Below are 25787 nucleotides of genomic sequence, written 5' to 3' on the forward strand. Positions count from 1 at the left end.
GAGGCGAACGCTCGGTCCTTCCGCGTTCGCAGCCAATCCCCGCGGGGTGGGCGGGGCGGGCGCGAGCCCAGCTCGGGTGGTAAATAGAGTACAGTAAGCGCCGGGCCGGAGGGGAGCGGAGGGGAGAGGAGGGGCGCGGAGGGGCGCGCAGGGGCGCGGAGGGGAGCACAGGGGGAGGGGGAGGACAGGGGAGGAGAGGAGCGGAGAAAAGGGAGAAGGCGGTCGCGGACAGGGTGGGGGAGGGGGAGACGGAGACCCCGGGAATCTAAATGTGCATCTTATTTCTACTCCCAATAGCTAGGCAGGACCCTCCCTTTAAGGTGTCCCCCGACGAAGCCTCTACACCTCGGAGCTTTCAGCATCCCTAAAATCACAGCGACACAGGCTAGGTCTGCACAGCAGAGGGAAAGTCACCACCGTTCCCTGCGCCTCACGGAATGTCATCAAGATAGAAAGCATTTCTGAAGAAAGTGAAAACGCAAATAAGTTTGCCATCGACAAGTGACTTCTGTAGCGTGAGTTCGGTCTCATAAGATAAGGAAAAGCTTTGTAAAAAACAAAACCAAAACCAAAAACACCCACGCGCGCATTCAGCGACAGGTTTAGTGTGGGATCGTGCAACCCGGAGCAACGCAGGAGGCATTATTGTAAACTCTGTAAAATGAGTACTTATCGGAAACCATGCTGATCGCTAAGGAGCTCTGAGAGGCAAGACTCTGGGTTCCTTTTCTGTAACTGGGAAGGCTATTATAATGATCCTAGTAATCGGAAATCATTAGGAAAACTTGTATACTGAAGCTGTATTTATATTCGCTGCCCTTGAGAGGCTGCCGATCTGTGTTCTGCAATGTAGGTGGCAAAGTAAGGTGATTAATTATGCACAGATCGTGATTTCTGGTGTCACATTCCAGCGCCTGCTGTATTTTTAAATTTTTGTATAGGTAGGTGGCCCCAGCCATTGGTCGCTATCTTCACACTATTTAAGAAAAAAAAAATCTGTCAGGTACCAGGTTGGGAATCTTTTCAGCACTAGGACTGGAGGCAGCTTCAGTTTGTGTCTCCCTCGCCCTTTTTTTTTCTAGACATATTTTAAGACCTCATTCCTGCGGTCTAAATAAAAAGTTTGCAGTTATTTACTCAAATCCTTTTCAGTAAATTCACACATAATTCTAGCTTAAGACTACAGTAAATGTGTGTTTTGAAAATCATATTTCTCTAGAATATGCTAGAAAATCTGAGAAAAGATTATATTGGTAAGTTTACTTTTTTGTCTCAATCTCCATCCATCTCCTCTGCATTTAAGAAAGAGGAAGAGGGCAGAACTGGAGAAAAAGCAAAGCTTAATAATGGGGACACAGTATTTTTTCCTTCAGTGAATGATTAATTCCTCGCCGGTGAGCCAGCTGGTCTGGTCTGGGACACCAATTGCAGCCATGTGCCTGCCCCACAGCTTCTCTTTAGGGAGGGAGAGTTGGTGGCGCTAGGGTGGATGTCACTTTCAGAAAATCCAGCCACTTCAGTTTGGAGCGTGGAGATGGTGGTTTCCTGACCAGCAGAGAAATCTGCTCAGGGCCTGGCCGGGCAAAGGCTGCCTGCGACTCTGTTCCTGACAGTATTCGATTAACAACCTCTTCTCTGATAATAAGTCTGGAAATGATTTCATACCCGAGTCCCCGACAGTTCGAGCCTTTTGATGTACTTTGTGTGCATGTGTTTCTGTCACATACGTGCCACAGTGGAACAGATTTTGTTTTGACACTATTTTGGTTCATGATGTTATACTTTGACTATTTTACAATAATAGCCAACGTAAACAAACATCTTTGGGATTCTCAAATTATTACTTGTGATTCTTGGACATTGCAGCTCTGAGATACTGACGCGTTCCTAGCTTTTTCCAAGGACACCGTATGTTAACATCCGTGCCAGCCTCATTATCCCTACAGTCAGGCTCTGGGCTGGTTCCTAATGAGCGTTGTGCAGGATTACTTTACACACTTGCAAAGCTGATTGAGGCACTGCCTTCTCCCATGATCATTTTTGTACCCTGATGCAGTAAAATGGCTAAATATGGTTAAAGTTTTCTGGTGTTTCTTTCTTTAGCGGCCATGTCAGAGTCCAGTCAGCCTGACTGCGTTGAATTCGATTCGATTGGCACGCTACCCAGTTCTACATTCATTTAAAGATCATTTTAAGGGGATTATGAGGCTGTATAAGTCAATGATTAAAAAAAAAAAAGGCTTGAGTTACTAGTATGTCTGTCTCAGCAAGCCCAATACGAAATTACCTTTAAAATTATGCTTTCATCGGGAAAACGGTGTTGGAGCATTTTCGGGGTGGGTTACAAGGCATTGAAAAATCTGTCAATTGGTGTCTCAGTGGGTTTGCATTTGAGGACTCTTAAAGCTGCAGAAAGGGCCCTGGATTTGCTGGATCCGTGGGTGGTGGGACGATGTGAATGGCTTCCGGTGGGGGGGTGGAGATGCAATTTCCCCCCCTACACACACACCCACTTAAAGCCACACGCCTGCCCTGAAAGTTGCCCTAACCTGGTTCCAGGGCTCACTCCCTCGGTCTCCACCCCGGGCTCGGCCGCTGGCTCCCAGCGCGTCCAGCCCCTCTCTGCGATCAGAAGCAGCTCCGGGCCGGGCGCACCGGGCCGGCTGGGCCGCCTTTGCAATCCCCGCGTGATGCAACTGGGGGCGGGAGGAGCCTGCGGGGGGCCGGGGGGGGGCGGTCTCAAGGTCCTCCCCGCACATCTGGCACAATTGGGAGCGCTCGCCTTTCTTTCCCCCGGTTTTGTTCTCACAGCTGTGTCCATTCCGCCCGTGACCCCCCGAGTGATCCCTGACAGGTGATGAATTGGCAGCGGCGGCGGCGGCGGCAGCGCGAGGGCCAGGCCGCGGCGGGGCCGGAGCCGGAGCCCCGGAGCAGACTCTCTGGCGCCAGGCGCGTGACGCCGCCCATTCACGCCGCCCTGCAGCCTTGTCCTCGCGGCGCCGCTCAGGCGGCTGCCATGGCAACCGCGCCGTCACTCAGCGCGCGCGCCCAGCTGATCAATGCCTGCGAGGCCCGGCCGTCCCAGGCTCGCCCCGGCCGGGCCGCCCGGCCCGCGAGCACCTGCAGCCGCTGCACGTCTTAAGTTTCGAGCGATTTGGGGGAAGGAAGGACGACCGAGAAGAAAAGAAAAGGGGGGTTGGGGAGAGAAGAAAAAAAAAGCCGGGAGAGGGAGAAGAAAGAAATCTTCCTTGTGCAGAAGGAGGCGTAATGTGGCTTAGAGGTTGCCAAAGCAAAAAAAGGGTTCGCTTTATTTTATTTGTTTTTGCAACCGAGGCGTTCAGGGTGGGGCTGGCGCGAGGGCTAGGGCGGCTGGGGAGAAGGTGACTGTCTTAGTGGATGTCGAGATTTATTTGTTCCTTTGGATCCTCGCGGGAATGACTTTGATGCTGGACTACCCAAAATACCTTTGAAGGACCCCTCAGCCCCGCACCCCTACTGTCCCCTGCCTTCCTCCTCGGAATCCTTGGAGGTTGCGCTAAAAACCCTCAGATTTTTCCAGAACGGCCCCCCACCCCGCCCCCCGGGAGGCGGGAGGATGTGCAGCCTGGTCCCGAGGCTCCCAGCCTCTGAGCGCAGCGGACCCGCGTCTGCGTCCTCATTACCACTACAAAGACGGGCAGGCTTAGCCCCTTCCCAGTGCTGCGTTTTCAACTGAGAACATCAAGAGGCCAGAAAGTTCCAAGTCAGCCCGCGGACGCAGACGCCTCCTCGGTCCCGGCTTTATCTCTAGGGAAAGTTCCATTTTAAGAACCAGATGCCAACATTCCCGGACAGTTTATGGCATCCGGATCCCTCAAGGGTGCGCATCTGCAGTTTAGAGTGTTAGCAGCAATTATTTATCGTCTGTCCCGGAGAGGAGTTCCTGAACATGAATGTCCTCTGCTGGCCCCGAAACCGCGGGGGTGGGCCAGTGCTGTTCCCGATCCTGTTATCTGGTTTAGCGGAGTTTGTTGTGGTTTTCGAGGAAACAGCATCTGGATTACATAAGGATTCAAGTTTTTGCTTTACTTGTTTATTTAATACCTTGGCAAGAGGGAGCCCTTACCCTGAAACCAGATAACCGAATTTGGGTTTAAAACAGCCTTAGATGAGGGGCAACGAGAGGGGAAGAAAATGAGCAAAACCACCAAAAGCAAACAAGGGGATGTTTATTTTTCTCCCTTTGGGTAGTTTGGAAGACCTGCCTAACCTCTTCTCGTTCTTGTCGCACACAGCTAATAAATTGCACTAACAAAGCGCTTCAGCTACTACAATGGCTTAGCGGTCATTCCTCCCCCGCGCCGCCGCCATCCCCATCCCGGCCCTAATTCCTTCTAGGATTCGCGCGCGGTCCTGTTTGCCCAGAGATCTCAAGAGCACCAGGAAAAACGCCTTGCTAAAGCCAATTGCTTTCAACCGTCTGATCTCCTTCTAGGGAGATCACCTTTCAGCCCCGTTCAAAGAAAGCAAAGTTTGGAAAGTTTGGCGGAGGGGCCGATTTAACTACCAGCACGGCAAATATTTAGTTACAAATGCTGTGAAGTGCCCCGATTTGTGGGCGCGCTTGGCTTTCACAAAGGATTTTCCTGTGGCTTTTGTTCCGGTCACCAAATTAAAAAAGAAAATTAACTTGAGCGAGAGATAAGGTCTTGCAAAACAATCCCGGGCCGCCCGCGAGCTGGCGGGCGCGGGGCTGGCGTCGCCGAGTCTGCGCCGCCCCGGGGCGCGCGTCGCGGGGTCCGGCCCCCGCGAGGAGCCCGGGTCACCGCGGGGACCCCGGGTCGCCGCCCACCGTGCTCCCCCAGCCTGGGACGCGGCGCCCGGGCCGCCGCGGCTGCCCACCGGCGTCCGTGGGAATCCGCAGCAGCCCTCTCGGGCCAGCGACAAGGGCGGGCTTGTCCGGAATCAGGCTGCATCTTAATATTATAAGGCGGCACCAAAAGTAAAACCCGAGGCCCGGCTTGCGAGTTCCTAACAAAAAACACATTGTGCGCTTTTTTTTCCTTCTTTCCCCTTTTTGGCCGAAGCCACATTTGCGCGCCGGCCGCGATGCCGAGCGCCAAGTCCATGACTTCAGAGGGGAGGAACCCACCCGCCCCGCACCGCGTGCGCGCCCGGCCCCGGCGGCCGCCTCGCCGCGCCCCGCCGCCCTGTCCCGCGGACAGGTCAGGGGCTCAGGCCGGGGCTGGGGCGCGCTCGGCGGACACGCGTCCTGCGCCCGCGGTGCTTCGGCCACTGCCCTTTCACGACCCGAGAGGCCGCCGATGGGGCACTGGTGGCACCCAGGAGGCGCCAGTACGGGTACTTCTGATCACTGGCCGCTCAAGCCGGCTGGTGGAGAGAATTTGTTTTTCAAGTAGTGGCACACCTCTCCACGCCCTCACCCTCACCATCCCCACGTCTTTGAGGCTTTCACTCCCAGAGTCTACCCTCCCACTTGCCTAAAAATGACAATTTACAATATCCCTTCTCCCCAGCTGGAAACAGCACAAGGGTTCTGCAAGCCCCTTGATGCCTGTCACATGTCACTGCTACCCCTGTCTGCGGGAGGTGACAGGACCTAGGGCTGCATTTTCAGGGAGGTGAGTGCCGGGGACCCAGCCAGCAGGGGGGACCTGCTAGGGCTGGAGCAGTCCCTGGGCACCCATCCTCAGCTCAGCCAGGATCATGCTGTCTTCCCGGCACCACTGATGCCGGGGCCCTCATATGTTTCAGTGCTGGGGCTGCCCATCAGCTGGACCCTGGAGGAAAGGCCGGTGGGATTAAGTGGTACATTTTATCTTAACCGTCTCTGCCTTTCCCGGAGTCTTTGTGAAGAGCATAGAGACCTCATATTTCAAAGAAAAAAGGGCAACGTGATGGCCCTCTTTAAAGAAGGGGAGGTTGGGACTTCCCTGGTGGCGCAGTGGTTAAGAATCTGCCTGCCAATGCAGGGGACACGGGTTCGAGCCCTGGTCTGGGAAGATCCCACATGCCGCGGAGCAACCAAGCTAGCTCAGCCAAGTAGCTCAATTACTGAGTCCGTGAGCCACAACTACTGAACCTGTGTGCTGCAACTACTGAAGCCTGTGCGCCTAGAGCCCGTGCTCCGCAACAAAAGAAGCCACCGCGATAAGAAGCCCACACACCGCAACAAAGAGTAGCCCCCTGCTCGCTGCAACTAGAGAAAGCCCGTGTGCAGCAACGAAGACCCAACGCAGCCAAAAATAAAAATAAATAAATTTTAAAAAATAATAAAAAATAAAAAGTGAAAAACACAGATGAAATTAAATTTAATGAAAAAATTTAGAAAAAGATAAAGAAGGGGAGGTTAATCATTCACATTGGGTAAGAATAATCATTTACAGGCCCATCTTAGCTCACTTGTTTTACTCTTCAACTTGACCCCATCAGTTAGGAAAGGCAGATGCTGTCCTCGTTTGACAGAGGAAGAAACTGAAGCACAGAAGAATAACAGATCCGTCTGTGAGCCCACACTCCCTAGAACAGTACCCTGTGATGATCCAGAGGTGTGTGACCTTGACCCCAGGTGAGATATTGATTACTTTTTTACCTGAAAATTTGTTCCAGTCTTGCCGGGAATTTATAAAACACTTTGTTCTCACCTTCCTCAGAAGTTAACACTGAGTGACTGAGCCTGATTCTTCATTAACAAAAGTTCAACTCAGACCTGAGGACTTTACACCTTAGTGTATGTAACAATCACCTTTACAAGCAGAGTCCTGCAGCCCATCTCTAGAAATTCTGATTAATTGGGTTTGGTGAGTAGCCCAGGAAACAGCCTGAGGAGACACTGATGCAGGTGGTGCAGGCACCACACTTCAGGTAAGCAACTGGCCTCTTAAATCAATCCTGCAGTTGGTGCGGTTTGCCTATGGGTGAGAACAAGCCATCTTGGACCTATTGAGGACCCATACATTTGTTTTTAGAAAACCCAAGAGGACAAGGGAAGTTTATTATACTTACCCCCATTTTTATGTTCTCCCGTGTTCGTTCTTCCTTCCTGATGTTCCAGTATTCTTTCTTTTGTCATTTCCTTTCTTTTTCAAGGGCATCCTTTAGACATTCTTTAAGGGTAGGTCTGCTGATGACCAGTTGTCTTAGTTTTCCTACATCTGAGAAGGTCTTGTGATCCTCTTGATTCCTGGAGAACGTTTTTGCTGGATCTAGACTTCTGGGGTAGAGTTCTTTCAGCATTTGACATGTTGTGCCACTTCCTTCTGGCTTCCATGGTTTCTGATGAGAAATCTGCTGTTTTTCAAGTTGCTTTTTCCTCTGTAGATAAGGTGTTATTTCTCCTTGCTCTTTTTATGTTCGGTTTTCAGAAATTTGTCCATGATGTATCTTGGCATGACTTGCTTTCTTTTTCCAGTTTGAGGGTCTCTCAGCTTCTTGACCCTGTAGGTTTAAGTCTTTTGCCAAATTAGGAAATTTTTCAGCCATTATTTCTTCACATACTTTTTCAACCTCTCCCTCTTTCTCCTCTCCTGGGGCCCTGATGACAAGAATGTTAGGATCTTTTTGCTATAGTCCCACAGGTCTATGAGGCCATGTCTGTTTTTTTTTTTTTTTTTTTCTTTTGTCTACTCTCTCTCTCTGTTGTTCAAATTGGGTAATTTCTATTTTTCTATCTTCAAGTTCAGTGATTCTTTTCTCTGTCCTCTCCATTTTGCTTTTGAACCCATCCAGTGTATTGTTTGCTTTGGCTATTGTATTTTTTAGTTCTAAAGTTTCCATTTGGTTCTTCTCTGTATCTTCCACGTCTTTACTGAGATTTTCAATTTTTTCCTTTTTTGGAGCATATTCATAATTGCTTCTTGAAAGACTTTGATGGCTGTTGTAAAACCCTTATTAGTTAATTCCAGCATCATGTCAACTCAGTGTTGGCACTTGTGGTCTTTTCTCATTCAAGTTGAGCTTTTCCCAGTTCTTGGTATGAAGAATGATTTTTGTTTGAACCCTAGACTTTTTGGGTGTTATGAGACTCTGGATCTTACTTACATCTTCTGTTAGAGCAGGTCTCTGCTGACACTACCCTGGCTGGCAGGGGAAGAGATGCCTCCTCCTGTACCTACACTCTGGGGGCTGAAGACCTCTTACCTCTGGAAGGGAGTGAACGCCCCAGTTTTTCATTCAGCCTGCTCTGAGACCACCCTGTGGGGGGTGGAAACAGTGCCAGGTTACTGCTGGGTGAGGGTGAAAGTCCAGGCTCACACGTGATCTCTGTTAACACTGTTGAGGGGGCTCATGGCTGACTAGCAGGGCGGCTTCCTCTGCTCCCCACCCCACCATCTGTAACACCACCCTATTGTAGAGGGAGGCTGAGATGGGGGTGCCTCATGACAGCAGGGTGAGGGTGGAAATGTAGGCTCTCCACTTGGCCTTTGCTGATGGGGGTGGAGTTGGTGCCCCAGTTGTATGTGTGGTGCTTGTTTAGAGTAGTATAGTTATTGTCTAGACATTTTCTGTCTTGCCAGGCTGCCTCGTTCCTGGTCCGTTGCTTGAGAGGGCAGGCTTTTCTTGTTTTCTTTCTTGTCCGTGTCCATTGGTGTTTCTGGGTGCCTGCTTCCCCAGCAGGATGGTCCAGGATATAAGAGCACGTGGTCCAGGATAAGCACGTGGTCCAGGATATAAGAGCACGTGGTCCAGGATAAGCACGTGGTCCAGGATATAAGAGGCACAAAGAAGACCCAGGGAAAACACCGCCATGTCCTTCCTTGGGCCCCACAGTCACCAGCCGGTCTGCCTTCTCTCCACCTCTCAGGGTCTGCTGATGACTGTTTTCTGTCTGGTGTCTAGAGTTTTTAGCTCTCCTTGGTGGGAGGAACAGGGAGAAGTACATCTACTTCATCTTATCTGGAACTAGAAGTTCCTATATGTTGATCATTAAAAAAAATAGGAAACATGGAGGAGTGGTATCTGTTTAAAGAAAACGATTCACATTTCTTTATTGTTTGCATTTGCAAAGTACTTTGCCGTGTACCGTATTTCATCAAGTCATGGATTTTAAAAATACAGTTTACCTGTTGTTTTATCAGGCCCAGCCTGGCCCTGACAGCAGGTGTGTAGAGGCATCATTAAGCCTGATGGCTTTAGAATCCCTGGACTAGACGAGTATTGTCCTCACCCTTGGCTGCGGGGGTTGCTTGGAATTCTTTTAGACTGAGTCTAATTCATTCCACTAGCACCGTTTGGGTCCTGGCTAGCTAGGGGAGCTGGAGGGGTCGTTCCCCTTCCCGCGGCAGGGGTCTTACTCGTGTGGCTAGTGCCACTGCCTGCTCCTCCTCTGTCATTACTCCTGGGCGGGTCCAGCTCCGTGGGCGTGTCACCTGGACACCTAGCTCAGAGGGGCCCCATGCTTGCGGTTTGATGCTCTGCAGGTGTTATCCTGAGATTCTTTTTTTAAAAAATTAATTAATTAATTTTTGGCTACGTTGTGTTGTCGTTGCTGCGTGCGGGCTTTCTCTAGTCGTGGCGAGCGGGGGCTACTCTTTGTTGCGGTGCGTGGGCTTCTCATTGCAGTGGCTTCTCTTGTTGCGGAGCACAGGCTCTAGGCACGCGGGCTTCCATAACTGTGGCATGCGGGCTCAGTAGTTGTGGGGTGGGGGCTCTAGAGCACAGCCTCAGCAGTTGTGGTGCATGGGCTTAGTTGCTCCGTGGCATGTGGGATCTTCCCAGACCAGGGCTCGAACCTGTGTCCCCTGCATTGGCAGGTGGATTCTTAACCACTGCACCACCAGGGAAGTCCCTGAGATTCTTAATAATTTTAATCTTTCGGTTGTGTTTTGTAGGTGACATCTGTTGGGACAGTGGATCGTGTACTGGAAGCTGGCAGCCTGGACCATATGTGGTCCCACCTCCATGCTTCCCTGGGTTCTTCCACCTGCTCCCTGCCCCTGGCTGGTCCACCACTGCTCTTCTGTCCCCCATGCGGGCCTAGGACGGGGGGCAGGAAAGGTCAGAGTGGGTGAGCGCACCCCGCATGCTGAGTTGAAGGCCAGGGCTCTGGGCACCTGTGTCTTTATTTGCCTAAGTATCCTTGTGACCAAGAGGGTATGCCTTTAAATCACAAATTAAAAACACCATGACATGGGCTTCCCTGGTGGCGCAGTGGTTGAGAATCCGCCTGCCAATGCAGGGGACACGGATTCGAGCCCTGGTCTGGGAAGATCCCACATGCCACGGAGAAACTAGGCCCGTGAGCCACAACTACTGAGCCTGCGCGTCTGGAGCCTATGCTCCGCAACGGGAGAGGCCGTGACAGTGAGAGGCCCGCCCATCGCGAAGAAGTGTGGCCCCCGCTTGTCCCAACTAGAGAAAGCCCTGGCACAGAAACGAAGACCCAACATAGCCAAAAGTAAATAAATAAATTAAAAAAACAAAACAAAACAGATAGCTGTTGCATGTTGGAAAGATCTTTATTTAATATAAATAAACACAGATTTTGTATGTGGTATTTAAAAAACAAACAAACAAACACCATGACAGGTAGAGAGAGACTGTGGAAGAAAGGAAGAATCCTTTTTTCTGCTTTTTGAATGGGGGGGGCCCTGCATTTTCACTTCACAGTGGGCCCTGAAATTTATGTATCTTGCGCTTCACCTTGGCCTACAGGTCTCTGATAGCTTTTGAGGTCACTACTCTCAAAAGATGCCCCCTGATGAACCATGCTTCCCAGAATTCACGCTGCATGTCTTCCTTCCCAGACTGGACCTGGGCAGGCCCCATGAACCCAACAGATTGCAGTGGACGTGGTGCTGTGTGATTTCCCAGGTTAGGGTCAAAGAAGCCTTTTAGTTTCCATTTTGGTTTCTTGGCTTTTCTCTTACAATCACCATGGAAGAAATCCAGGCCTCTTGGATTCCACCATGCTGTGAGGAAGTCCAAGCTCACTGCATGAAGAGGCCACACAGAAAGAGCTACGGGAGGGAGGGGCCAGCCCCAGCCCTCTAGCCATCCCAGTTAAGCACTTGACTGTGAGTTAAGGAGACAACTTGGATGTCCAGCCTAGAAAGGCCTTAAGGTGACCTCACTCCAATCACTAACTGACCACATTCACCTGAGAGCCTTTGAATCCAAGCGATAAGATTGTGAGAGAAGAAACTATGGTCTGGAGCCACTAAACTTTGATGTAGTTTGTTACACTGATGACTAAATGGCCACCAAAAGAGAAATTACAGATGGCGGGGGGATGATTGGTGAATCAGAGTTTCGAAGTATAATCTTACACGTGCGTTGCAGTTGTAATCACGGATAACTTACTTCAGCTTTTTTCTTCCTGAAAGTTTTACAACAACAAATGATTTATAGTGCACAAAATAAACGTTATCTCCACGTCCAACAAAAATGCCTTAATTAAAAAAAATGCATGGTTTTATTTGACATAGTGGTGTCTCATATATACTCAGGTACATAGTGTGGGTCTATCTTTAACCAATCAGAATCCCTACTGACTTTCCCCTAAGGTATAAAATTTATACCCATGTGTGGTGAACCCAAACCAAGCAGGAAGAATGGTCTGACTGGCTCCGGGCCCTGGAGAGGATGGGAAAGCTGAGCGGGGGAAGAAGTGGCCACCTGTGGACCCCTCAGCTTCCCTGGTGAGGCGGTAAGAGCGTCTGGTGCCTCTGGACGTTCCAGAAACCGCATCTTAGAAACATCTCCTCACTTCTCAGCATCAAGATTTTAAGGTGATTTTGGCATTTTTCTTTACATGTCATGATTTTGAGTGTGGAGCCATCAGGCTTCCTGGTTGGGGCAGGCTCTTTATCCATTGTCTTCCCGATTTGACTTCCAGGGACCCCTGGGACACCGTTTTCCCCGAGGAAGACCCTGCTGGGGCGAGGACTCGACGTTTGAGTACCGGGAAGCGGGCTGGGAGCCCCCAGGCTGTGGCTCTCGGCAGCTGCTAGAAAGCCGAGGTCCGTCTTCCCGCGACGCCGTTCCTGGTCCTGAGACAGGGGTCGGGAGTGTGCTGGTGCAGCTCCAGTTCCTGACGTCCTGCTCTGAAGTCCTGAGCCCCGCTTCCCCAGAGAGGAGGAAACCCAGAAGAGCAAAACGCTTACCAGAAAGTGTTTAGGTTCTGTGGCTGCTGCTGTCGTTGTGTTTGGAAGAGGGGCTGGCGGGGCGCAGAGAGGGCAAGAGGCGGCAGCTGCCGCCACCTACCGCGCCTGAGCCTGAGCCGGTGGCCTTGAGGGCAGCTGCGACCTCGCCCTTCATTTCCCTTTGCCCCGTGGGCATCTCTCCCCGGTCGCCGCTGCCCTCGGTGAGTCACCGTGAGCCCCGCTGACTCCTGCACCTGCATGAAGAGGCTCACATCACGTGGGGGGCTGGGAGGGAGCATTTCAACTCTGACCCTTACTTCTCAGAGTGAGAGAGCCGGCCTCCGGTCCAGGGGGGCAGAGCCGGCCTCCGGTCCAGACCCACTGAGGCAGAACTTGCAGGGAACCAGAGCCACTGGTGACTCTGCACAGTGAGGCCTGCAGCCAGCGCCAGTGACGCCCCCCCCCCCCCCCGGGGCTCTGCAAGGAGCCAGGAGCGCAGGTGTGTGAGCTCTCCCGCTTTTGACTTTAGAATAGCATCTTTGCAGAGCAACTCCTAGCATGCGAACCACAGGGCGGACTTAACAGCACTGCCCTCTCTGACTCTCACGTTGACCAGCAGGGCAGGCACTGTGCTTCCCGTTTTGCAGAGGAAGCACGGAACGCAGAGGTGAGCCGGGCTGCGGGGCCGGGTGTCAGGTGGGGTCAGGCCTGAATCCCAAGGCCCCCATCCAGTCTCTGTCCCACGGGGAGTGGGAGCGCCTGCGGACGGGGAGGGAGCGGGCGTGTGCGTGGGAAGCAGGCCTGGGACGTGCTGGGCACCGCGGTGCGGCCGTGAGTCCCACGTCACAGACGCGGGCCGGGGCCGGGCTGGGGGTGGAGACCACAGAGCCTGGGAATTGCGGGGCTGGGACTCCCACCCCCCAGGCCCTCGTCCCCGCGTGGCGGGGGGCATCCCGCAGCCCCCCTCACTCCAGCGCAAGCCTGGCACAAGCCCTTTCACGGCCTGGTCTCCCTAAACCCCCGCAAGACCCTCCGGGTCAGGCCACAGCGCTCTCCTGCCTCACCTGCCGGGAGACTGCCCTGTCACCCATCCTGTCAGAACAGCCAGGAGGCGGGAGCCAGAATCTGGACACTGGCCTGTCTGACGTCAAAGTCTCATCTCTGTCCTGAGTTACTTCCTAAGGCTTTCTAAAAGTGTATCGAATCCATTTAATTATCTTCCGGAGGAATGCTTGCTTTAAAAAAGGAAACACTGACAATGGGTATTTTACAAGAGTTCGAAACATAACATTTCGAAATAAAATATTCTGCACCATCCTCACCGTGCCTTAGGGTCCCCTTATGGGCTGGTGATTGCCGATAGGAACAGAAGCCCGTGCCGCTGTGAGTGGGGTTTGAAGGACTGATGCTGAGGATGGAACGTCCCTGAGTGCGGGCGGTCCTCGGAGCAGCATACCCCGTGGGCAGCGCCCGAGCCCTTGGAGTGAGCCTGCCTTGGGCCCCAGTACCGAGGCCACGGCCGGAAGTGTGTGATGCAGGGGAAGTGCAGGACGGACGGGTTGGGAGGGGAGATGCAGAAATCTAGGATTGGTGTCTCCCCGGGAGGGACTGTCGTTGGGAAGCCCAGTAAAGGGGGTTACTCCATTACATGCACGGCACACTGCTTTTTCACGTGATTATGCCTGGAACAGGAAACATGTAGGAAGCTGTTTTCATAGTTCTCTTTATTAACGTTTACATGAGTTAAGGAGCATGCAAACAGATCTGGCAAAAACATGTCAGCAGTAAAACAACAAAGCTGGTTTTAAAGAGGGAAGTCACTGGCTTGTGAGTAATCATATCTTACCTCAGCTGGAAAAGGAGACAGGTTTTCCAAGCTCAGACATGCAGCCAGTGTGAATGGTGGCACGGAGGAAATAGAGCTCAAAGGCAGGTACCCTTCCATCCACTCATCCACCCATCCACCCTTCCATCTATCCATCCATCCATCCGTCCGTCCAGTATTTACTGAACACCTACTGTGTACCAGGCACTCTTCTAGGAAATTAGGAATCATCAGTGAACAAAACAGACGAAAATTCTGACCATCAGGATGCTACATTCTAGACGGGAGAGACAAAGAAACGAAATTGGTGAGTAAATCACAGAGGTTATTACAAGATGGTGAAGACTGGCAATAAAGCAGGGATGGAAATGAGCAGTGCCAGCAGCAGGGTGCAAGAGTAATGGTTTTGAATCGGGTGGTCCTGGAAGGCTGCATGGAGAAGGTGACATTGGATGAGAGACGAAGAAAGCAGTCTCCCTGCTTACATGGCTGGAACCTGAGTACAGTGAAGGAGGAGAAGGCCGGGTACTCGTTCAGCCTGCACAAGGGTGCGTACCCGATCCCAGCAACAACCCAAGAGGAGCTTTAGGGGCTCTGTTTTAGCGTGAGTCAGAAGCTGAGACTTAGAGAGGCTAAGTAACAAGTCTAAGGTCGCAGAGCCACTGAGTGTCAGGATTAGGGAGTAAAAACAGGGATGATGGACACACTGTATCTGCATCTTTCAGTCAAGTATGGGAGAAATAGTGAGGAAAGTTTTTCTCAGGTGGAACAGAGTAACAAAAACCCATAGGCAACATTTTCATGTCTGCTCAGAAATTGAGGGTCATCTAGGCAGTGGTGGGACTTTGCTGTTTTGTTCTTGTAAGCAGAGCCAGGGAAAACCCAAGTGGAATGATCTGGAAGCTTCTGGAATATATGGGTTTATAGACTCCCACCTTTACCTATCCCATAAGAATTTGAGGGTAGGGTGAGGAATAGGGCTGAGCCCTTTACATTTTTTCACAAGATTCCTGGGCAATCCTGGGATCATGTTTTAAGATATACTCCTGGGACCCCCAGCTTCTTAGCAGAGGTGGAACGATGACTACGGAACCTGCATTTTAGATAAGATGATTCTTATGGCCATAAGGTGATTAGAAGTGGCCATTTTATCATCCCATGAAGGGTCTGACTTTTGGGGGCATTGAAGGAACTGTAGGAAATAACCACCCACATTTACCCATGTTCCATTTAAAAACACAATTAATCAGAGTCGAAATCAATTAGTTCATTGACTTTTGAATGTCCACCACACGATATTGGAGAGGACAAATTAAAAACAAACAAACAAATGTAAGCAATCTTTTTGTGTTTTGCTAGTGATCAAGTTCTGCTTTTCGGGTTTCTATTTAACACTATTTCTGTCTACAAGTGTCTTTAGTCCTGGTCATTGCTCTGGTTCCATCTCAGCTATTCTCCTCTGTAGGCATAGTTCTAGAAATCCAACGTTTACAGGACTTTGCTGTTTGGTGAGAGCCGCGGTGCTTCAGCCGCTTGTGGAACCTTGGCCTGACTCTTCCCCCTCCACCGTCCACGCCCACACCCCCGTCCCTCCGAAGAGGGCCAGCCAGGGCCCCGTGTTTGCCCCAGCTGGTTTGGATGCCCTGCCCCCGGGGATTTCTCGGGGCAAGTGACTCAGCGTGACTCAGCAACCTGGCTTTTTAGGGGAGCCAAAATATTCTGCCACACGGCCAGCATATGGTAAACACTCACACTGCTTAGCAAAATCTTTGTAAATGAAACACACCAGGGAAAAAGAAAAAGGCCCAGATTTCCTCACACCCAAACTGGAGAGATCCATCAAGGATGCAGAGGACAAGTTGAGGAAGCATCTTCCCCCTGGGCCCCAAGTGCAGAGCTGTTGCCCTGAAGGTGGGCGGGGGAGGAAGAAGCAGTAACACCTGAGTTTCCATGTGGAGAGGGGTCCCATGGTAGTGTCTCCTCCTGGCTTGAAAAAGAAAACAGCCGGCCACGAAGGAAGCAGCACAAATGGTTTGACGCAACTGCCACCATGGCGGTATCAGCTTTATTTACTGGGGGGAAAGGTACCCTTTATTCCAAATTTTTAAGCTTAGTGAATCTTTAGCTTCTTTTTGTTCCTTTTTCTTTCTTAGTGGCGTGAAAGCACAGCTCTTTAAAAAGGCCATCGCAGCCGCTGACACTTGGCATTCTCTACAAATGGGATTTTGATGCTGTGAATCCTGCCAAGAGGGACCTTCTGGCATCCCTCCTTGGAAAGCCAGTGCGAGCTCTCGGACTGTTTCCCCTCGGCATTTCTAGGGTCATTGTGTTAAGCCTTCGGCTAAAGAACAGACTCTTTGAAGCAGCTGGTTTGGGCCGGCCTCCTCGTCCTGGGATGGTTTCTCGGTATTTGGTGCTCACGTGACAGAGAACATACACTGGATTCCTCGCCTTTTAGAGTCCGTTGTTTTCTTCATCTGAAGTAGCTTGTTATGCTTTAGAAAGATTTTGCTTTTTAGATCATAAAGTGGAGCTTGAAGACTGGAAGAGGGTTTTTTGTGTGTGTGCGTGTGTTTTGTTTTGTTTTAATGTCTTGACTCTGTGTTGAATGTTTGAAGTTTCTGAGAGCAAGAGATGAGAACCCGAGGTTGGCTTGGAGAGGTTTTGCAGGATGTCCAGCTGGTCCTAAGGGGGTGGCATTGAAGGGTCAGCCTTGGGCTCAGGGTTAAGCCCTGATCAGATGGGTCAGGTGGCTTTCAGGCAGGCGTCCCCTCTCCCGCTGACCTGTTCTGGTTCTTTGAACGGCACCTAATGCCCTTGTAATGTTCCCAGAGAATAAGCTCCCCGGGAGCAGGGCCTGGTTCATCCTTTGCACCCCTGTACTCCAATACCTACAACAGTGCGTGGCACAGGCCATGAGAAGGGATGGAGGAAGATGCATTTGAAATGTTGGCTGCAATGAAAAATTCTCTAAGGGGAAAGCGGGGAGGGATAAATCAGGAGTTTGAGATGAACAGGTATACACTACTATATATAAAATAGGTAACCAACAAGTACCTACTGTATAGCACAGGGAACTATACTCAACATTTTGTAATAACCTACAAGGGAAAAGAATCTGAAAAAGAATATACACTACACATACATACATATGTATATCTCTACATACATATATACACACACATACATACATATGTATATCTCTACATACATATATACACACACATACATACATATGTATATCTCTACATACATATATACACACACATACATACATATGTATATCTCTACATACATATATACACACACATACATACATATGTATATCTCTACATACATATATACACACACATACATACATATGTATATCTCTACATACATATATACACACACATACATACATATGTATATCTCTACATACATATATACACACACATACATACATATGTATATCTCTACATACATATATACACACACATACATACATATGTATATCTCTACATACATATATACACACACATACATACATATGTATATCTCTACATACATATATACACACACATACATACATATGTATATCTCTACATACATATATACACACACATACATACATATGTATATCTCTACATACATATATACACACACATACATACATATGTATATCTCTACATACATATATACACACACATACATACATATGTATATCTCTACATACATATATACACACACATACATACATATGTATATCTCTACATACATATATACACACACATACATACATATGTATATCTCTACATACATATATACACACACATACATACATATGTATATCTCTACATACATATATACACACACATACATACATATGTATATCTCTACATACATATATACACACACATACATACATATGTATATCTCTACATACATATATACACACACATACATACATATAGTATAACTGAATCACTTTGTTGTACACCTGAAACTAACACAACATTGTAAATCAACTCTACTTCAATTTAAAAAAAAAGACAAATTCTCTACATCAAAGTCCATTCACTGATTCTTATTTTAAAACAAGAGATCAATGTCTCCAGTTGCCCCCCAATCAGTGGGAAAGGGGCAATGAGAAGGCCCTCGTGTATGTACTGAAAAATGTTTGCTGAGCAAGGAGCCCAGGGAGAAGAAGAGCTGTAGAACACGGGGCCGACACGGAAGTACAGGAAGGACATCCACAGCGAGGCACAGACCGTGTAACCATTTACGAATGGATTTTGACCGTCAGGGAATGCTACCAAAAGTTTTTTTGATCCTGTCGGGATCAAGAGAAAACCAGTAATTGATTGCTTTTTAAAAAAGCGTGACACTCACATGGTCTGAGTTTCGTTTTGTTGTTTAATTTTTAACTGACAGTACCTCCTTTCAGTTTGCTTCTGGAAAGAAAATTGTAGTTAGAGGTGACCTGCTGTTTACCAGAGTATAGGGAAGATAGCACGGGACTTCTCAAAGATGTCCCAGTTTTTTTTCCACAGTACTGGTTTTTTCCCATGTGAAGCCCTTTGGAAACGGAAGTAAATGCCAGCTCTGATTTCTCACGTCCACCCCGCCCCACTACGGACTGGATGTTTGTGTCCCCCCCAGAGTCATATGTTGAAGCCCTAACCCCAGTGTGATGGTGTTTGAAGGTGGCCCTTCGGGAGGTGGTCAGGCTTAGACGAGGGAGGGGCCACCATGATGGGATGAGTGTCCGTATGAGAGGAGACGCCAGGGGGCCTGCCGCCCCTTCCCCGTGTGTGGAGCTGGCTGCAGCCCTGCGGAGGGCGGAGGGCTCTCCCCAGACACTGACTCTGCCAAGGTCATGATCTTGGACTTCCGGCCTCCAGAACTGTGAGAAATAAGTGTCTGTCATTTAAGCCACCCAGGCTGTGGTACGTTGTGGTAGCAGCCTGAGCTACCCACCCCTTCAACTCAATCCTGGGTCCCCGGCCCCCTGGCCCCGGCCCCTCGGAGGGCTGCTCCCTCTGGGAAGTCACAGCTGCCCAGGGTCCAGGTCCAAGCATCAGTCCTCCCCTCTGACCCCTCCCAGCCGCCCCTGCCTTCTGGGTTATGTCCAGACTCTGACTGTCCCGAAGGTCCGGCGGGTCGTGCCCTGGCCCACTGTCCAGCCTGAGCTCCTGCCCCACCTGCTTGCTTGCTGCTCTCCAGGACACGGGGTTCTCTCCTGTGCTAGGTGCGGGTGCCTGCGTCAGTCCCCCTCTCTGGGGCTCCCTTCATCCCCTCCCTTTCGTGGCCTGGCCCTTCTTTGTCCCTCAGTCTCAAGTGTCACTTTCCCCAAATCTTCCCTGGCCCACCTGGGCCCCCTCCCCCGAGCCTCACCCTCAGAGCCCCCTGCGCTGGGCTGGGCTGCTTCCCGGCCGAGTCCTATAAGCTCTTCAGCAGAGGGACTGCGGTGGCCGTGGCCCTGGCAGGGAGCTTTCATCACAGACCCGGCGGGTGGAGCCATGTCCAGGGGCCAGAACTGTCCCCGTCTCATTGGGGCGCTAGGACAGCGGCTCTCAAAGTGTGGCCCTTGACATGGGCCCACTGGGAGCATCAGGGATGCAAATTCTCCGACCTCACCCCAGACCCATGAATCAGAAGCCCTGGGGAGAGGGCAGAGGTCAGTGCCGACAAGCCCCCCCGGGGCGATTCTGATGCTCGCCAAGTATGAGAGTCCCTGGGCCAGGGAGGGAATGTTAGAGGTGAGGATACCTTGCAGCTCCTCTGGCAGCCTCCCCTGTCCCCTGTGCACTCAGGTTTCAACATAAGCATCCAAAGCCACCAGAGGGGGACCCCTGTGTCCTGAAGGCACACTCAGAGGATACAGTTTGTCACCCATAGCTTAAAACCAAGTGTTACCAAACCCACAGGAGACCAGGGGAAGAAAGGGGGCCGAGTGTCCATCAGTGGGTCCGGCTAAAGGCTCATCAGCTACTGCCTTGGGCCCCTGGGCTGCTAGCCAAGCACACCTGCCTGGATTGGGAGGGGGTGGTAATGGGCATCGGGTTGGGGAAGCAGAGGAGCCAGAAGTGCCGGGTGAAAGTCCAAGACTGGAGCAGTGGACGCTGCCTGGAATCCTGGGGGCGGAGCTTGTTTCTTATCAGGCCTGGACGTGTAACTTGTTGTGTTCGTGGGCTCGTAAACTGTAATTGCCGAAAAGGGAGCCTGAAGGCCACTTTGTGCTGTTTTTAAAGTTGCAGTTGAGAACAGAGGCCTCAGCCACTCCCTTCTCCCTGTGTCCTCAGCAGACGTCAGTGCCGGGAGCAGGGATGCTCTCAGAGCTGGCAGGGGAGGACGGCCTCTCACCCGGCACAGCGTGGTCCCCAAGGCTGACTGCCCCGTCCCCTTGTCCCCTAGGCTGCTGGGGGCTGAGGGAAACGGGTGTGGGGAGTCATCAGAGTGGTTATGCCACCTCCAATAAGTCCACCCCAATCGCTGGAGGCTTTCTAAGAATGGGGGATACGCAGCTTCTTTTATTCTTTGGTTTTAACCCAATTCTTGGGCAAAGGGGAGATGCGCACTCAGTGTCCACTCAATCCAGCATTTGTCATATGCTGAGAAATAAAAACGGGGCGGGCCCCAGCCCCTGCCCTCCTCCAGAGATCACAGGCAGGGCCGCCCGGGGGACAGATGCACATCGCAGAGCCCCCTCTCCCAACTCAGGTTTCCAAGCAGTGGTGCCAGGACTGGGGTCACCGTATAACTCATTCTCCGAAGCAGGACGTTTGTCAGAGGAGCCGTGGACGCCAGCATAGCAGGCGTGAACCCTGACCGTCCTGGGCAAGCGAGCGGCAGGGTCACCTAACTCAGAACTGGTTGAGGGCAGTTATGAGGGATTGCCACTGTCGTGTTGCAACCAAGCAAAAACACAACGCAAAATTGCTGTAAAACGTCTCCGGGCTGACCAGTATCTACATGCAGCAGAAAGGTGATATCCGCGGCCCCGTGGTTAAGGGTGAGTGGAATTTGACATAAATGACAGTTTGGCACAGAAGGTGGCAGTTGGCTACAGAAGGACACAGCGGGTATCCGGTTACGAGTTTTGGAGAGCTCCTGGTCTCCTCCCAGCCAGCCTATTCTATACAAATGAGACCAGAGCCATTTTCTCCCAGCAAAACTGGGACCCCGCCACTCCCCTGCTCCAAGCCTCTCACAGCTGCCCACGGTTGACAGAAAGAAGCAGAACTTCTGCATCCAGGGCTTCCTCTGTGGGTCCCCCGTCCTGGAAGCACAGGCCTCTGCCCAGCTGGCCTCCGTGCTTTCTCACCCCTGCGCCTCTGCTCACAGGCCCTGCGATGCCTCTTCCCCACGGTTTCCTGGGAGGTCTTTACAGCCCATTGCCTAATCACCGCTTCAGGAAGGCCTTCCTGGTCGCTCTCAGGCGGGTGCAGGTCCCTCTACTGCCCTCACACCTGGCCACGCTCTGTTCTGTGTCAGACCCTTGAGGGGAGGGCTCTCAAATGCCCCACTGCACGGAAGTGCCACCTCGGAGATCAGCTGCATTTTTTAAAAAATATTTGTTTATTTGGCTGGATCTTTAGTTGCGGCATGCACGTGGGATCTAGTTTCCCGACCAGGGATCAAACCCAGCCCCCCGGCATTGGGAGCGCGGAAACTTAGCCACTGGACCGCCAGGGAAGTCCCTCAGCTGCCTTTTCTTACTCATCTCTTGTCCTCCGCAGTGACTGTCACCGAGCAGACGATTCTCAGAAGGCTGCTGAGTCGGTTGCTTTCGTCTGCCCGCAGATCTTGAGGAAAGGAGATCCTTCTCCTCCGCCTGGTGCCACCTCCAGCATCTTCCAGGGACACGACGCATCAGCGTGAGGGAATCTCAGAGTCGGCGGGATCCCAGGGATGGCCTGTCCACCTTGGGCGAAGTGACCGCTCAAGGGCACATGCATGGCCCTCGTGTCCGTCCCGGGGCCGGGGAATCCCATCCGCGGCGCACAGCGCGCTCCCCGTCATAAACGGTGAGCAGGGGATGGAAGGAACCTGCTCAGTTCTCTTCTTCAGCTGCCACTAGAGGAGTTTCTCAGACTCTCACATTCGGTGGACCCCCCCCAGGGGACAGAAGACCCAGCCCTTCAAGGCAGCAGCTCCATGGGCCGCCCACTGCCTCCCTCTTCAGCTCGATCCCCTGGCCTGGTCCCTGGGTCCCTGCATCCAACGTTCAGTCACTCACAACCGTCCCTGCTCCCCGAACAGGCCGGGGCGGGCCACCCTGGTGCTTGTCAGCTTTCCGCAGAGCCCCGTGCCCCCTCCCCAGGATAGCCTGCAAGATCTCTCATTTGAGACTTGCCTCTGCAAAGCCTTTTTGTGGCCCAGCCCTCCAGTTAGAAGAGGGCTGTGCCTCCCTCAAGGTCCCATCCTACCTGGGGTAGATTGCCCCCGAAGCTAAAACAAGCAGGGTGAGCGTTTGGCACGTGGCTTTTGCTAATTCTGCCTCGCCAGGGCACTGCCAGCTTCTTCGGGATCTGCTTGGTACTTCTTGCTCCATGTGCCCAGCACCTTGCACCTGCCAAGCACCTAGAAGTCCTCAATTAATGTTCATGGAGTGAATGAATTTATTTTTTTCTCAGCAGATAAGACAATGGATGAAAGACGCATAACCAGTTCACAGGTATCCATGACATCGGGAGAAAGTAAAGGACATGGATGTATATACTGAAGTCAGAGCTTGACTGCCTTATTTCATTAAGTTAATTTAACTTAATTGACACACCTTCTACCTCTAGAAGGTTCTACATCGGGCTTGAGAAAGTCAGCACTCAGCCAACAGGTTTGCTGGCTAAATGGTGCATTTGGACAATAGGAGGTCTGAGGGGGGGTCCACACAGCCACTTGCACACGTGATGCACAAAAAGCAGGGAGAGAAAAGTGCAAACATCCGTTAGCGCCTTGTTGCTTTAATTAACTGACTTTCTAAGCCTGAAGGGTAAAGATGTTAGTTTGCCATCACGCCTCTGATTTATTCATTTCCCAAGACAAGGCAAAACCACAGCCTGATGGGAAGCAGGTACAGTGTGACCTATTAGATGATCAGCTTCTGCAGAATATCTTTTCCTGTTGCATTACCCAAAGGTATGATGCTTTTGGAAATCTCCTTAATTTGGAATGTTATTGCTGCCATTTCAAAAGGGAGAGGGAAAACAAACGTTCCCTTTTTCATTAGTTTTAATGTCACTCCTCTAAAGTAGTGATGTCAAATAATACACTTCTAAAATTTATTTCTGGGGAGCACTCCTTATGAGGCCCTGAAATTTCTGACTTGTCACCTAAAGAAAATGGACATTTTCAGAGCTAGTCTGTGATGGATCAGGAAGTTGGGAATTTGCCCCAGGAGGGCTGTGCCACTGAAATTTGCACTAAAATAAAAATCTTCATGTTTATCTCCTCCTTTCACCTATAAAGCAATTCTGGGACTTCCCTGGTGGCACCGTGGTTAAGAATCCGCCTGCCAATGCAGGGGACACGGGTTCGAGCCCTGGCCTGGGAAGATCCCACATGCTGTGGAGCAACTAAGCCCATGCACCACAGCTACTGAGCCTGCGCTCTAGAGCCTGCAAGCCACAACTACTGAGCTCGTGTGCCACAACTACTGAAGCCCGCATGCCTAGAGCCCGTGCTCCACAACAGGAGAAGCCACCGCAATGAGAAGCCTGCACACCGTAGCGAAGAGTAGCCCCCGCTCGCCGCAACTAGAGAAAGCCCGCACGCAGAAACGAAGACCCAAAGCAGCCAAAAATAAATGATAATAAATAAAATAAATATAAAAAAGAATCTTACCGATAGAAAGCAACTCTGCTTACCAATCTCACTGGTTGTGTCTTCAATCAGGACAGAGCCTGGTTCTTTCCTTGCCTTCTGAAGGCTCTGAGCATTTCTCTCTTGCTGAGTAGATGATCCTTTTGAAGAAAGTTCAGGGAATTGAGGTTATTTAATTGGGGGAAGGTCAGGAATGGTTGAGGACCGTCTCAAGCGGCTATCAAGGCTTAGGAAAGGTGTCAGCCCACTCGTCTCCCTTTTTGCACAGAGCTACTCAGCTTCAGTTCCAGGAAGGAGGAGTGGCAGAGGGCACTGCCGCATCATGAGAGCCTTCAGCCCGGTCCCTATTCCTGATAGCCCCAGAGGAAATGAACGAGGTTCCAAGGCGGAGAGGCTAAGCTGAACTGTGCTGGGAACTTCAGACTCCCGTCTCCTTTCTGAAGGGGAAGCAGAAGACGTTCTCTGTAGAGAAAACTCAGCCCTTCGGTTTTGTGAACCAGCTGGCGGGAATCTCCAGGGCGAAGATGTGCTGAACAGTCAGTGTTCCAGGTGAAAGGAGGCCTAAAGCTGGTGCCACGCAGATTCGACCCTCCGCTCTGCGTCTGGCTGAAGGTGGGTGGGCAACAGCTGTGGCAGGGAGGGTGCAGCTGGACAGACAGGAACCCTCGTGGTCCTCAGCGCTTTGGAGCCTAGGGGAGCAGGGAGAGCTCTGTCATCGTCAGATGTCCTCGAGAAGAGGCTCAACAATGAAAGAACCTCTGTGCGCTCACAGTGGGATAGATGTGTCCCTTCTCCCATTCATTCATTCATTCATTCATTCGTCTTGAGCATCAGTGCTATGGCATCTACCAGAATAGAAGCATAGGAAGCAAAGATGAGAGGCGAAGCAGGTGAATGAATGTGTACGTCGTGATGCCACGTGGTGAGTTCTAGGAGAGGGCAAGACTGGGGTGCTGGGAAGCCCAGAGCAGGGGCCTTATAACCCGGGTCATGGGAGACGTGACTTCCTGGGGAGATGGGCTTAGAAGATGGTAGGTGTGGTGGGCAATGGTGATAGTGAGGGAAAGGCCTTAGATGGTCTGCCTTCTATGTTCCTTCCTCCATTTGAGGTGGGCACTACCTAAAATTCCTTTTGGAATTTGAACACAGGGTGGGGAATTCAAGCAGAAACAAGGTGGGGAGGGGCACCAGAAGAGGGGCAGCGAGGAGCAGGACCTCAGGCCAGGCCACATCCTGGGGGACTCAGGAGGGCGGAGCTGACTCTGCAGGCGGTGGTGCTCCTTGCAGGTAAATGCTTGACGTGGGTGGTCAGGGGTGATTTTGAAGCAGGTGGGTCACCAGGTATGACTCACTCTTCAGAGAGATCCCTGGAGCCCGCACAGAGGGAGTGGAGGAGGAGGAACAGGTCAGGGAACAGGACTGGAGTGAGAGGGGATTCGAGGGAGGGCGTGTCACCTACTCCATCAGCCCCAGCCCTCGTCCCAGTGAGGACACCGAGGGTCAGGGTGGACCTCAGAAATACAGCAGGTGTGTCATAGGGTTCCAGGGCAGCTCTCTTGACTCCGAGGTGAGCTGGCTTTCCACCAAGTCATAGAAACCCAGTGTGATCTTTTGTCCTCCCAGTTCTGTGATTTTTGTCTAAGTCTTCCCATCCAGCCCTGCAGGCTACAATTGGGTCTCTTTCAGGGTCACGGGAGGGAGAAACCCTTTCCTCTGAGCTTTCCCCTTCCTGTTCCGCTTCGGTAGACACTTGTAGGCTCTGAATGGAGAGCCCAGGCTCCTGGCTCATGTGGGTTGGCGGGTGGTTCTGAAAGCAAAGCAGCTCACACATGTGGCCAGCCACGCTGGCTGTGTGCCGGTCCCCAGAGAACTCTCAGTGCACAGCAGACGGGCTCTGGGCGGATCTCGGGTAGTGTGGCTTTCTGCAACCCCCAGGCTCTCCTGTGTTCCACTGTCTGGCCTTCGGGACGAAATGGATTCACTTTTACTGAAATACACATTTCAGCGTTCAGTGGCTTCTAGCGAATTTTGTTAAAAATGAGTTGAAATTGGAACCTACAAGAGAAATTTGAAAA

The 25787-nt window shown here is 51.3% G+C and overlaps 2 long non-coding RNA genes across 2 annotated transcripts; both read left to right on the forward strand.

The window, feature by feature from the left end:
• The first annotated feature begins 30 nt into the window (after window positions 1-30).
• Window positions 31-17097, forward strand: LOC309612058. Its single transcript, XR_014234911.1, has 8 exons — window positions 31-93; window positions 302-515; window positions 2812-3300; window positions 6433-6568; window positions 6654-6864; window positions 11505-11729; window positions 11837-14215; window positions 16062-17097. It is a non-coding gene; the product is annotated as an uncharacterized lncRNA (long non-coding RNA).
• A 2878-nt stretch (window positions 17098-19975) lies between these two features.
• LOC309612059 lies at window positions 19976-23336 on the forward strand. Its single transcript, XR_014234912.1, has 2 exons — window positions 19976-20902; window positions 21630-23336. It is a non-coding gene; the product is annotated as an uncharacterized lncRNA (long non-coding RNA).
• Window positions 23337-25787: the final 2451 nt, after the last annotated feature.

The sequence above is a fragment of the Balaenoptera borealis genome (assembly GCF_965194805.1).
Source record: "Balaenoptera borealis genome assembly, chromosome: 15".
In the NCBI taxonomy this organism is placed as follows: Eukaryota; Metazoa; Chordata; class Mammalia; order Artiodactyla; family Balaenopteridae; genus Balaenoptera; species Balaenoptera borealis.